The 12,989-nt window shown below is 41.9% G+C and overlaps 1 long non-coding RNA gene across 1 annotated transcript in view; it reads right to left on the bottom strand.

Moving 5' to 3' along the window:
* Positions 1 to 920: 920 nt before the first annotated feature.
* Positions 921 to 12,989, bottom strand: part of LOC144280403 (uncharacterized) — a 33,051-nt gene continuing 20,982 nt past the window's right edge. Inside the window, exon 4 of the long non-coding RNA XR_013348851.1 lies at positions 921 to 1,116. This is a non-coding gene — a long non-coding RNA (uncharacterized LOC144280403). The remainder of the gene's footprint in view (positions 1,117 to 12,989) is intronic.

Raw genomic sequence — 12,989 nt, forward strand, 5'->3', positions numbered from 1 at the left:
CCTTTGAAGGACTATCCTGAGGATTGAAGAAGATAATATTCTTTTTTTTTTTTTAAGAAGATAATATTCTTAAAGCACTTAGTGACTTAGTGCAGTTCCTAGCTCTGAATATGAGGGAGACACTGTGGCTTCTTTTGACAATTATTAATGTTAGATTTGATTTTTGCAAGCAATCAAAAGGAATTTAGAGGAAAGTCTGATGAATAAGGAAAGGGGTCAAGCAAAAAGTTGGCATTTGGACCCCAAAATGTGAGCTTCAGAAATGGTGAGGTTGTTTCATGTGGTTCGTAAGCTGAAAGATTATATTTCACTAACAATTACTAGAAAAGAGAAAGCTTCGAAAATATCTTGGCAGTAAGTTTCTTTCTTCCTTTCTCTTTCTTTTTTTCAAAGAGAAAGAGAGCACAAGCAGGGAAAGGGGCAGAAGCAGACTCCCTACTGGGCAGGGAACCAGACACATGCACGGGCTCTATCCTGGGACCTCTGGATCATGACCTGAGCTAAAGGCAGATGCTTACCCGGCTGAGCCACCCAGGGCCCCCCTGACAGTAAGTTTCTGCAATACCTAAGGTGAGAGGCTTCACGTGGATGTGTCTGTCCTGGTAAACTTTCGGCAGAGCAGTATGGAGCGTTGAAAGGGAAATGCCACCCCCCTCCCCAAGTCAGGGTGGTCTGTGTTGCAGGGGAGCATTGAGGGTAAGGGCTGGGGTACAACCCAGAGAAACCAAGTAATAGGTCCCCAGCAGGAAGCCTTGTTGCCACAAGTTCAGTTGTTCTTCTTGTTCCTGGCTGGTGCCTTGGGACTAAGAAAGAACACCATGCTCTTCTCTACAGAGTACCGCCTCCAGAGGTAGCCTCTCTTTTCACTTGGGAGGGCAGAGTTTGGGGGGTCGGGCATACCTGGATTTGGGCTCTGGGTCCACCATGTATCAGCAGTTGGGCAAGTTATTTAGTCATTCTGAATTCATTTATCTTTTCTAAAAATTTGGGCCATTGAACATGTTCTTCAAAGAAGTTTCTTCAGGAATGCCTGGGTGGCTCAGTGGGTTAGGTGTCTGTCTTTGCGAAGCTCAGGTCATGATCCCAGGGTCCTGGTGATGGGGAACAGAGGACTAGCTGAGGACAAAGCACATTGACAAGTCCTTGAAACAGGCAGAGGAACATTCCTCTACGGACTCAACTGCCTCAATGTTCATACTTTGCTGAGGGCAAAAGGCAATCTTAACCTGACCCCCAGGATCCTGTAAGCCTACTAAAGTTCCTTTAGAAATTTCCTTTATCTCTAAGCCCCCCCAAGACATGTGTTGGCAATCATCCCGCCAGCATATGGCCCGCTGATATACATCTGAAGGGTCTCATGACTAAGGTTTTATTAGACGGTAATAAGTGATCTTTTCCCAACAATAGCTAGCCCCTCAAGGTCCTGGAAACCTTGCTTCCAAAATTCCTTAGACAGTACACTATCCCCAAACCCCTCCCAACTCCCAGGTATATAATCAGCCACTCTTCACAGGCCTGGGGCAGCTGCTCTTCCTGCCCACGGGTCCTGTCCCCGGGCTTTAATAAAACCACCATTTTGTACCAGAGACATCTCAAGAATTCTTTCTTGGTCATCGGCTCCAGACTTCACCCCATCAAACCTCACCTGTAATCCAAAACTTCATCCCTGGGATGGAGCCCCCACCTCCCTGCCTAGTGGGGATCCTGCTTCTCCCTCTCCTATGGGTGCTCTCTCTTTCTCTCTTGCTCTCAAATGAATACATAAAATCTAAAAAAAAAAAAAAAGAAAAGAAAAGCTTCTTCAAAGGATTTTTATTTTTATTATGAATATTCCATAAACAGAATAGTATATATACATTCTAACCCCTCTGTGTTCATAACCCTGCTTCAACACCTATCACTTGAAGCCAATCTTACTTTTTCCTACTTTTTATCTAACACCCTTCCCCCCATTCCAGATTGTTGTAAAAGATTAAGGCTCTTTTTAACCTAGCACAGGAGCGAATGGCTGGCTCAGTTGGTAGAGCATGTGACTCTTGATCTCATGGTCGTGAGTTTGAGCCCCACATGTGACTTCCGATCTTGAGGTCGTGAGTTTGAGCCCCATGGTGGACAAAGAGTTTGCTTAAAAATAAATAAATAGGATAAATAAATAAATGAATAAATAGGGGATCCCTGGGTGGTTTAGTGGTTTGCTGCCGGCCTTCAGCCCAGGGGGTGATCCTGGGGACCTGGGATTGAGTCCCACGTCGGGCTCCCTGCATGGAGCCTCCTTCTCCCTCTGCCTGTGTCTCTGCCTCTCTCTCTGTATTTCTCATGAATAAATGAATAAATTCTTTAAAAATAAATAAAATATTTAAGACTGTAACAACAATTCCATAATCACCCCTAAAAATATGATCAGTAATTTCATAACATCAAATGTCAGCTGGTCGGTCAGTGTTCACTTTTCTCCATTAAGTCGCATCATGCTTTTAAGCATTGGTTTGAATTCAGTGGAAGATCTGGTCCATACTTTGCAATTGATTGATGTAATTTTTAGGACTCATTTAACTTAAGTTTTTCTCTCCCTCTTAGTTTACTCCCTTGCTATGTATCTTTTTTTCTTTTCTTCTTCCCTTCCTTCCTTTCAATTCTGTTGTGATTGTTTGTCATTTGTCTTATAGAGGTTTCCGACGGGCAAGGTGCTTTCAAATGTAGAGTTTATTATTGTTCAGGTTTGGGGAGGCCAACAGATCTGGAGATACCCCCAAGAGGAGGGGACATGCCAGGCGGAAAAAGCCACCCTGGAAGCGTCAGTGTCAGTTGGGAGGTGGAAGGATGGAGGAAAATGGGGGCAAGAGCCTTTATAGTGGTCTGTGGACAAGGCGAGGCAGGGTAAGCAAGATTGGCTAGCTGGGTTCATTTCAACAGGCTCTGGGACCTAAGGACGATCTCTAGTTGTTTGGTGTGACTAAGGTAAGGGAGTGTTTCCCTGAATTGTGAAAACCCAGTGGAAGATGGGGGTGGGGTGGCTCTGCATTGGTTAGTTTGCATATGAAAGGTAGGCTTGAGAGGTAAGTTGTTTACCATTGCTAGGGATTGGTTAACCCTAGGAGGACAGTCTCCCGAGGTCAGTAAGACACCAGAGGTCAAAATATTGGAATAAAATATGCTTAATACACAATATTTTGTCTACTGCGTCCCCATGTTATCATTTTATATCTTTCTCTGTCCCCTGTATTTGGCTATAAATTGGTAATTAAATTTAAAGTCTTGGTCAGGTTCAGATACATTTTTTGTGACTTCCATTCCAAAGAACATAAGAACATAGCATCCAATTATCTTTTTGTTATGCTAACAGCCATCGATGAGCGATGCCTGGGTTAATTTTTTAATTAGGAATTGCAAAAGAGGGTTATTCTAATTTTGCCATTCTTTCTTTATTTCCTAGCAGGATAATTTTTTCTGTAAAAAGAAATGTCTCCTCATCAATTATTTGGTAACCCAGAGATAGATAGCACTGGAAAGGTAGATTAAATGCTTCATTCTTTCCCTTTATTTACCTGTTTTCAAAAAAGAATATGTCGTTGGTAGCATCCTCTAAAAGCAAGTTTGTTTCATAGATTGAAACGTATTTGATCAGTTTAAGTCCGCGGTAGTTAGTCTTACTGATGCTGTAATTGTCCCAGGTCAGGCCACTGGAAGCTTCAAGTTTGCCCCAACTCATTTTGACAGAACACCAGTGGGCTTCCTTCTTCAGGGATGAGAAAAGTTCCAGGCTTGTATTATACATTTCCTACCTCAGACCTGGACTCAGGTATCTCCAACAAGCCCTGTTCCCTTTCATGGGAGGCTGTATTTGGAAACCATCATCTTATTGCTTTCCAGTGCTCATTACTGGAGTTGGCCATTGCTTTTAGGGTTTAATCAATGGGTAGAACAAGGAAATATATGTCTCAATCATTGGTTGGCATGTTTATTAAGTCTCTTGTAAGTATTGCTTTTCCTTCTCATTTTTTTCTTCTTTCATTCTTCTCAAGGAAGAATTCTTGAAATGTTTTTGGTGCAAAGAGGTGGTTTTATTAGAGCAGGGGGACAGGACCTGTGGACAGAAAGTACGGCACTGGGATTGTGAAGAGCAATTGATATATATTTTTAAGTTGGAGGTGGGGGGGGGATGAAAGAAGTTTCCAAAAAGATTTTCATATGACTTACAGGGTTTGGGATCTGGCTATTGGCAAGCTAAGGTTTGCTAAGGTTGCTTTTTGCCTCTAGCAAAGCATTAACATTAGGTTGTTGAGAGTTCCTTGAGGAATGTCTTACTCTCCTGGGCCTCAAGCATTTGTCAATGGGCTTCAAGTTGTAAGGAAACTTAATTTTATCTACATTTTTTATGCCTTTGTTTTCGTCATCAGATATATTCTCCTTTCATTTTGGCCGCAGGACCAAGTGCAGAGTGGACTCCTTCTGGATGTTGTAGTCGGACAGGGTGCACCCATCTTCCAGCTGTTTGCCGGCAAAGATCAACCTCTGCTGGTCAGGGGGGGATGCCCTCTTTTTCTTGGATCTTCCCTTTGACATTCTCGATGGTGTCACTGGGCTCCACGTCCAGGGTGATGGTCTTACCAGTCAAGGTCTTCACGAAGATCTGCATGCCCCCCTGAGGCGAAGGACCAGGTGCAGAGTGGACTCCTTCTGGATGTTGTAGTCGGACAGGACGGATGCTTCCAATTCAAATTCAGTTACTCCGATTGTAATATCCTGGTTCTCCGGGCTCCTGGGTGGCTCAGTCAGTTAAACACCTGCCTTCGGTTTGGGTCGTAATTCCCAAATCCTGGAATCCAGCCTCCAGTAGGGCTTACCACTCAGTGGGGAGCCTGCTTCTCCCTCTGTCTCTGCCTACCTACCACTCCCCTCTCCTTGTGCTCTCTCTGTCAAATAAATAAATAAATAAATAAATAAATAAATAAATAAAGTCTTTAAAAAATAAAAACAACAACAAAATAAAAGCCTGGTTCCCAACTTAAACCATCATACTTACTCATTTGCTTTATCCAAAATATAGACAATAGTTTCAGAATAATAATTGCAACACTACCACCAACAATGTGATAAATGGAAAGTTTGATTTTTTTAATAGTTTGTTTTGTCCTTAGGTTACATTCCCTAAAGGATGTTCATTTAAATTCTGTGGTTTAGAGTCACGGCACGATCCTTGGGTGAAGTTCTGCTGCTGGCTTGATTCTCCAGAAACCCATTCATTCACTTCATTGTGCTTCAGATTTTTAAGGATTACATATTTTTAAAACTTAAATGTGCTTTACAGTCAAGGTATATTCATAGAAGGCCAGTTTTGAGCCCAATCGTCTCCATTTCGTTTCCCATACTTTTGATGTGAAATGTTTTGGGGTTGGGGAGTGAACGATCAAAAAAGAATTCTTGGGACATCTTTGGGGGAAAAAAAGGTGTTTTGTGTTTTTTGTTGTTTAATATAAAAAGGTGGTTTTGTTAAATGCCAGGACAGGACCCGTGGGCAGAAAGAGTTGCTCTGGGATTATGAGGAGTGGCTGGTTATATACTTTTAAGTTGGGAAGGTGTTAGGGATAGTGTAAGTCTCTAAGGAATTTGGAAGCAAGGCTTCTGGACCTGGATGGGCTGGCGACTGTTAAGACCACGTACTCCTTAACTGTCTAGTAAAACAGTAGTGATGAGACCCTTTAGACGTAGATCAGTGGGCCATATGATTGGAGGATGATTGCCAACATGTATCTTGGGGAGGGGCAGAGGCAAAGGAAGTTTCCAAGGGGATTTTTTTTTTTATATGTTAAAGAAGATTTATAGGATCCTGGAGGTCGGGCTAATGTCAGGTTGCTTTTTGCCCCTAGCAAAGCATTAACCTTGAAGCAGATGAGGTCCTGGAAGAAGAAGGGCACTCTGCTTGTCCCAAGGACCTGTCAGTGAGCTGCAAGTTATAAGATATACTTTTTTTCTACATTTCTTTTGCCTTTGTTCTCCACATCACTACCACTGTTTTAGTTTTTGGTTTATCTTTTCTTGCTTCTCCTCTTCCTCTTCCTTTTTCTTTTCAGTATAAGCAAATTTTACAAATATAAGCAAATATTCACTTCCTCCCCCGCAAGATAAAGGTAGCGTATTATACATGCTTTTCTCTACCTTGCTTTTTTTTTCACTTAATATACTCTATAGATCACTAAATAGGACTATCTTAAATACTGAATAAAATACAAATCCACAGACTCTTATCCACAATTCCCAAATTCTCAAAGCTCTGAAAACCCAGAATTTTATTATAAGCTTGCAGCAAACTCATCTGGAAAAAAAAAATCAGATCCGAACACATATAAAGTTATTTATTGTCTTTATTTTCTATACTTGTGTGCATTTATATTTGATAAATTTTTGATGCTGGAATACTTAATATATTTGATTATGGATCCAGCCTCACAGCTTGATGAGTTGTTAAATAATATATGGTATATGGACTGTATTACCTTTCTGAAACCTGAAAATTATGAATTCTTTTTCTTTTAAAGATTTTATTTATTCATGAGAGACAGAGAGAGAGAGAGAGAGAGAGAGGCAGAGACACAGGCAGAAAGAGAAGCAGGCTCCATGCAGGGAGCCCGATGAGGGACCTGATCCCAGGACTCCAGGATCACGCCCTGGGCTGAAGGCAGGCGCTAAACTGCTGAGCCACTCAGGGATCCCCAAAATTATGAATTCTTAAATATATCTGGCTCTAAGGATTTCAGATAAGCCATACTCACCTATAATATGTAAATCACTTTTTAGTAACTTGACTTTTTCCTTCCCTCAACATCTGTTCTTAGATTATTATTATTATTTTTTTAAAGCAATCTCTAATCACTGTTAGGGCTGGAACCCATGACACTGAGATCAAGGTTACATGCTCCACCCACTGAGCCAGCGGGTACCCCAGATTTTAAAAATATCTTATTTATTTATTTACGAGAGAGAGAGAGAGATAGAGAGAGAGCATGAGCACAAGTGGTGGGAGGCAGAGGGAGAGAGCATCGCAAAAAGACTGCTGAGCGGGGACCCCAACTTGGAGGCTTGATCCCATGACCCCGAGATCATGACCTAAGCTGAAACCAAGAGTCAGATGATCAACCAAATGAGCCATCCAGGCACCCCCAGATTTTTTTTTGGTAAGAATTGTATCTGTAACAGCCTCCCATTTTAATATAATCAGGTAAATAATGTGACTCTCTAAATACAAATTGAATGGGAACCAGAGACCGACCCATGGGTTTTGCCTGCACAAGCCAAGAGTGGGTGGGGTTCTAAGATTTCCTCCTACATAAAGTAACCTGATGGGCAAAGATGCCAGTGAAAAGCCAGATTAGTATTTTGAGATTTTAAGTATAATTATGAAGCAGATACATTTTAAAGAAAACCGTGGCTTGAGTGTTTTCATAGAATTCTCAGCCTCTGTTGACTTCCTCTGTGTTAGAGTTTCATAGAATTTTGAGTTGGAAAGAATGCTGGTCGTTGCTGGTAAGCATCTTCCAGAAACAGTGGACCAACCATGACTTGAACAAAAAACCATTCCTAACTTCGCCTGTTGCTTTTATGAGGAATCATTGCATTTATGATACTTAGAGAGGGCAGGTATGAGCAACAGCTATAATACTACCCTCCTTTATTGCCAAGTGGTTCCAGAATTATTAGATCATAAGCTTTATCCGGGAGTTAACTTAGGGCAAACTTTTTTCACAAGTGAGAGAACAGAGACCTCTTACTAGGAGAGATCGTATAACACGCACAATACCTGCTGCCCCTCCCTTGTGAAAGGACTATGTCCCTGTCCCTTTGACAAAGCCATTGATCTTGTTCCAGCCAACAGACTGAGAGTGGAAATGACATGGCCACTTCTGGAGAAAAGCTTTAAGAGCCAGCATATTATTTTCCATGTGCTCTTTACCCTCTGCCACAAAACTGGCCAGATCCAAGGTAGAAACTGCTCCATTAGCCTCCATCTGACAGTAGGGATGACGTGGCCCAAAGCCACAACCACCCTGTGATGAACATGTGGTGTAAGTGGAGAGTGATCTTAGTTCTAAAGATTGTTTGTTACCACAGTGTAACCTAACTTACACTGACTGATACCCGTGCCTATCGTCAAGCAGCCAATGGTTGAATGTGATAGGCAGCCTTAGTGTCCTGATGAAATCCTCAAGTTTTTACTAGTGGCAATAGTTATCCTTTGATTTTCTAAAGCTCACTTTTCTTACCTATTCTATTTTTTTTAATTAAAAAAATTGTATTTACTTATTTATTTGAGGAGAGGGGAAGAGAGAGAGAGAGAGAACACAGGGGGTAGGCAGCAGAGAGAGAGGGAGAAGCAAGGTCCCAGCTGAGCAGGGAACCTGATTTGGGGCTCAATCCTAGGACCTTGGATCATGACCTGAGCTGAAGGTAGATGCTTAACCTACCCAGCCACCCGGGTGCCCCTGATTTCTTTTTAAAACAGATTTATTCATTTATTTGAGAAAGAGAGAAAGAAAGAGAGAGAGAGAATGAGAATGAGTGGGGGAGGAGCAGAGGAAGAGGCTCTCAAGCAGACTCCTTGCTGAGTGGGGAGGCTGATGTTGGCTCCATCTTATCACCCCAAGATCATGACCTGACCCAAAATCAAGAGTCAGATGCTTAACCGGCTAAGCCACCCAGGTGCCCTTTCTAATTTCTGAAATAGCTTGAGACAGTTAATTAATATCTTGAAACTTTTTGAGATCCTATGTATATAGTAGACACTAAGTACTGAAGCCCCGGTATCTGTAGATATAGCAAGTATTAAGTGTTATAAATATGCTCCCCATCAGACTGGGAGTGAAGACAAGGTGACTGAGAAATTAGTAACCTAGGAAGTAGAAGAAAGATGAAAAGGAGACAAGAAGTGTATCATGATGGATGCATTTGTTTGGTATTTTAATTTTCCTTGCTCTGAACTGACAGAGAGGACTTTGGCAAGAAAGGTGCTTTCATCAATCTTTCTCATCTCTTTCACCAAAATAAGGAGATAGGAAGATTTCAGTTTATGAAGGGGAAAAAACAACAACAACAACACTGCTAGGATGAATTTTTAAAGTTCAATTTAGGCATTGTATCTTTTCCTTCTTTTATGTTCATATGAATATGCCAAATTTGGGGGTTCAAGGGCCCTTTCTCTTATTTCTCTTACTTCCCCATCCTCTTTCATTTTATTAAAAGAAAACCCTGAGAACCAAGCTATCATGTTAGTACCCGGGGCCATACAAGAGGATGTGTTAGAAAGGCTCTTCTAGCTCAGGTAGTGAGAAGTCTTGGATAGACAACTGAATTCCATATCCTTATGGACTAGGTCACTATTAAGGCCCCAGCATATTTATTCTAATATCTGTAGATCTTTGAGAAAATCAATTAAGACTAGGAGATGATATGATAATAAAGGAACTGGAAGAAATCAACCCTTCCAGGAATCCCTGTTATCAGAGTCACCCAAGTCACTGTGTCATGTGCCAGGAATATCTTGCCTCTACTGTCTATTGAAAATAGAAAATTGTCTCAGCAAAAAAAAAGTACCATGTGTATATACCAGGAGTCCATAAACGTTACTGAGTGCCTACTGTGTGCCAGACTTTCTAAGACTCATCCCCAAAATACGCAATTTGGAATAACTTCAGGATTGGCACAAGATTCCAAATCATCTTGGACCCGACTCATAATTACAGAACAGTAGAAGAGATGGGAATACACCCTTGAAATAGACTAATTTGGCTTGGCTTGCAATGTTTCGATTTAAAATGAGAATTGGGAAGTCAAGAAAGGCCCACAGATAAACATCCAAATGTAAGAAGCTCAAACTGGGCAGTGGTATGGTGGTGTCTGGACTTAAGGGCAGCTGAATGGCAAGGATCAGAGGTGCAAATCCACCAGCTGAGATTCTCACAAACTCACTCACTCACCCTGAGAATTTTTATTGCCAGGTAAAACATGCATATCTTTTGAGGGATAATTACAATCCAGTAACCGTGCTGAGCCATGCTTTAATTGACTTGGACGTTCTAAATGACGCAAATAATTTAAGAACCTGGAGCATATATACTTATACCCACAGCCAGCAGTCTATTTCACTCTCTAGTTCGGACATAACTGTAGGAAAAAATATTCTTGATTCCATCATGGTGTCAGTATGAATTCAATCCTTTAAGTCACCTATAATCTGAGACCAGCAAAATATCTGTTTCCTTCCGTCAGCTTTTTCTTGCTCATAGATAAATGTTAGAACAGGTATGAGAGAAATAAGTTCTGGCAAGCAATAACTTGCAACTACAGCTGTTTGGGGGAAAAAAAGGAAACAAGGTAAGTTCAATCCTACCACAAGTAGAAGCCTATTGGCTATTGTCAGAGAAGCAGGATCAAGGACCAAAGGCTAGCTCTCCACCCAGCCATAATTTACTATTTTATTACTTCCCCATAGCAGCCTGGAAGGCACAGGGAACCCTTGCCTTACGTAGAAATACTTCCCTGCTGAGACACTAATTGGCCAGAGTCCGTGGGATTGGCTTTTGCTTGCAAGGCACCAAAGACAGGAAGACATTTTTATGGGCTAGAGCCAAATCAGTTGCATTTCACATGTTGCTATTAAAAAATCATTTGTGAAAGGAGCTAAGAAAAGAAAGATAAAAGAGTTAATTAATGAAACATATCAAAATAAAACCTTGCCCTAATGCCCACCACCTGTGCCCTATTCTAAGTAAGACATTTATTCTCTAGCTCCTGGGGCCAGGTGGCAGGGCCATCCAATGATGGGATTTAAGTGCTAGTGGTGCAGTCTTCAGTAGCGTTCACATTGCTGAGATTTGGGGCGGGGTACGATAGGTTAAAAACGTGTGCAATTCAAGAAATGGTAATGGAAGGCTATTGATAAATGATTTAGAATTTCATTAAGAACTAGAGGAAGGGGATCCCTGGGTGGCTCAGCGGTTTGGCGCCTGCCTTTGGCCCAGAGCATGATCCTGGAGTCCCGGGATCGAGTCCCACATCGGGCTCCCGGCATGGAGCCTGCTTCTCTCTCCTCCTGTGTCTCTGCCTCTCTCTTTCTCTCTCTCTCTCATAAATAAATAAATCTTTAAAAAAAATTAAAAAAAAAAAAGAACTAGAGGAAAATGGAAGTTTTATGGCAATGAATCACAAGATGGAACTCTACGACTTTCAGGTAAAGAGCAGGCAAGTTTTGATTATCTAACAAGACCAATCGGCCGTGCATGTGTTCTCCATGTAGCAGTTCTCTATTACTGTGAGACAAATGACACCCAAACATAGCAGCTTCAAAAAGAAAACCCAATTATGTGTTCTCCCTCACAATTTCTGAGGGTCAAGAATCCAGGAATGACTTAGCTGGTGATCCTGGCTCAGGATCTCTCATGAGGTGGCTGTCAAGAAGTCAACCAGAACAGGTGTCATCTGAAGGCTTGACTAGGCCCAGATGACCTGCTTTTAAGATGACTTGTTCCCCTTGCTCTCCTTGGGTGGAAGCCTCAGTTACTTGACATGTGGACTTCTCCATGGGGCTGCTCAAGTGTTTTCACAACATGGTAGCTAGCTTCCTTGAGAGAGTAGCCTGAGAGTAAGGAGGAAGCCACAACGCCTGTTACGGCTTACTCAGAATTCCTAAGTGGTTGCTTCTGTCACATTCTCTTTATTAGAACCAAAATATAACCCACACTCAAAGGGAAGGCAATTAAGAACCAACTTATAACATAGGAATAGCAAAGAATTGTAAGTGTATTTTAGAACTGCCACAGTAATGGGGGTGCCTGGCTGGCTTGGTCCACAGGGCATGCAACTCTTGATCTTGAGGTTGTGATTCCAAGGCCCACACTGGGTGTGGAGATTACTTAAAAATAAAATCTTTAAAAAATAAACCTCTACAGTAATGAATCACCGTACATAATTCTGTCACTTTATGGCAAAGAGCTTACTATTTTTGGTTATCTAATAAAAACAGTTGTTTATGCATTCTCCATAGTTCAGACTTAGATCTTGCTTACATGACAGCCCTAAAGAATATCCTTTTAGGTGACAGGTGACAAGGAAAGAATGAATCTGTCTGGAATTTTTAAAGAAAATAGAATTTCCCAGTTGCCAGGGGGATGCATCAGTAAAACCCACACAGGGGCCCCAGTAGACATGCTGCATCAGAACCATCCCAAGCCCACTCCACTGTTGTCAAATGTGCTTAAATTCTCTTGGGTGTTTTCATGGCTGGACTTGATTATTTTTTTTTTTCTTAATCAATGATGCTGCCTATTTTATGTTGTGTATATTCTTTGTGGGCCAGAAATTTAGGGAATGAGAAGGCAAGACCACACATGGAGCATAATGTTCAGTTCTAAGTCAAAACACACACACACACACACACAAGAAGGAAAAGGCAAAACCATCTGATAGAACAGAATAGAAGAGAAGACCCCTAGCTGTTCTGTGTGTGCAGAACCCTTGAAGACTCCTGGGCATTCTGACCTGGAGAATGTGCTGCCCATATTGCCCTAGATCTGACCATGAAGCGCAGGCTGGCTGAGTTCCAGCTGCTAGCCTATGCATCTCTTCCAGGACTTTCTCTGAAAGCTGGAGCCTAGTCTCTCTCAAGAGCAGCCCTCAACTAATAACTGATGGGCATTGCTGTATAAATCCCTAACTTCCTCACTCTTTAAGTGGGATAACTCTGAGGCTGGTGTTCTACACTGGCTTCCAGAGTTACCCAAGGAAAAAGCGCAGGTTGTTCATAGTGGTCATTGGCTTGGTAACACCCTGTTGGCTGCTTTCTCTTCCCTCTCAATTCCCCACTCCCCTCCCTATTGGTGCTTCCTAGAACCACATCCCAGATGAACTACTTGCATTTGAATAAAGTCCTTATGACAGAGTCTGCCTCCTACAGAACCCAACTTGTAGGATAGGGGTGGATAGGGGTGCGTGGGTGGCTC

This window comes from Canis aureus, chromosome 1 (assembly GCF_053574225.1).
Source record: "Canis aureus isolate CA01 chromosome 1, VMU_Caureus_v.1.0, whole genome shotgun sequence".
Classification (NCBI taxonomy): domain Eukaryota; kingdom Metazoa; phylum Chordata; class Mammalia; order Carnivora; family Canidae; genus Canis; species Canis aureus.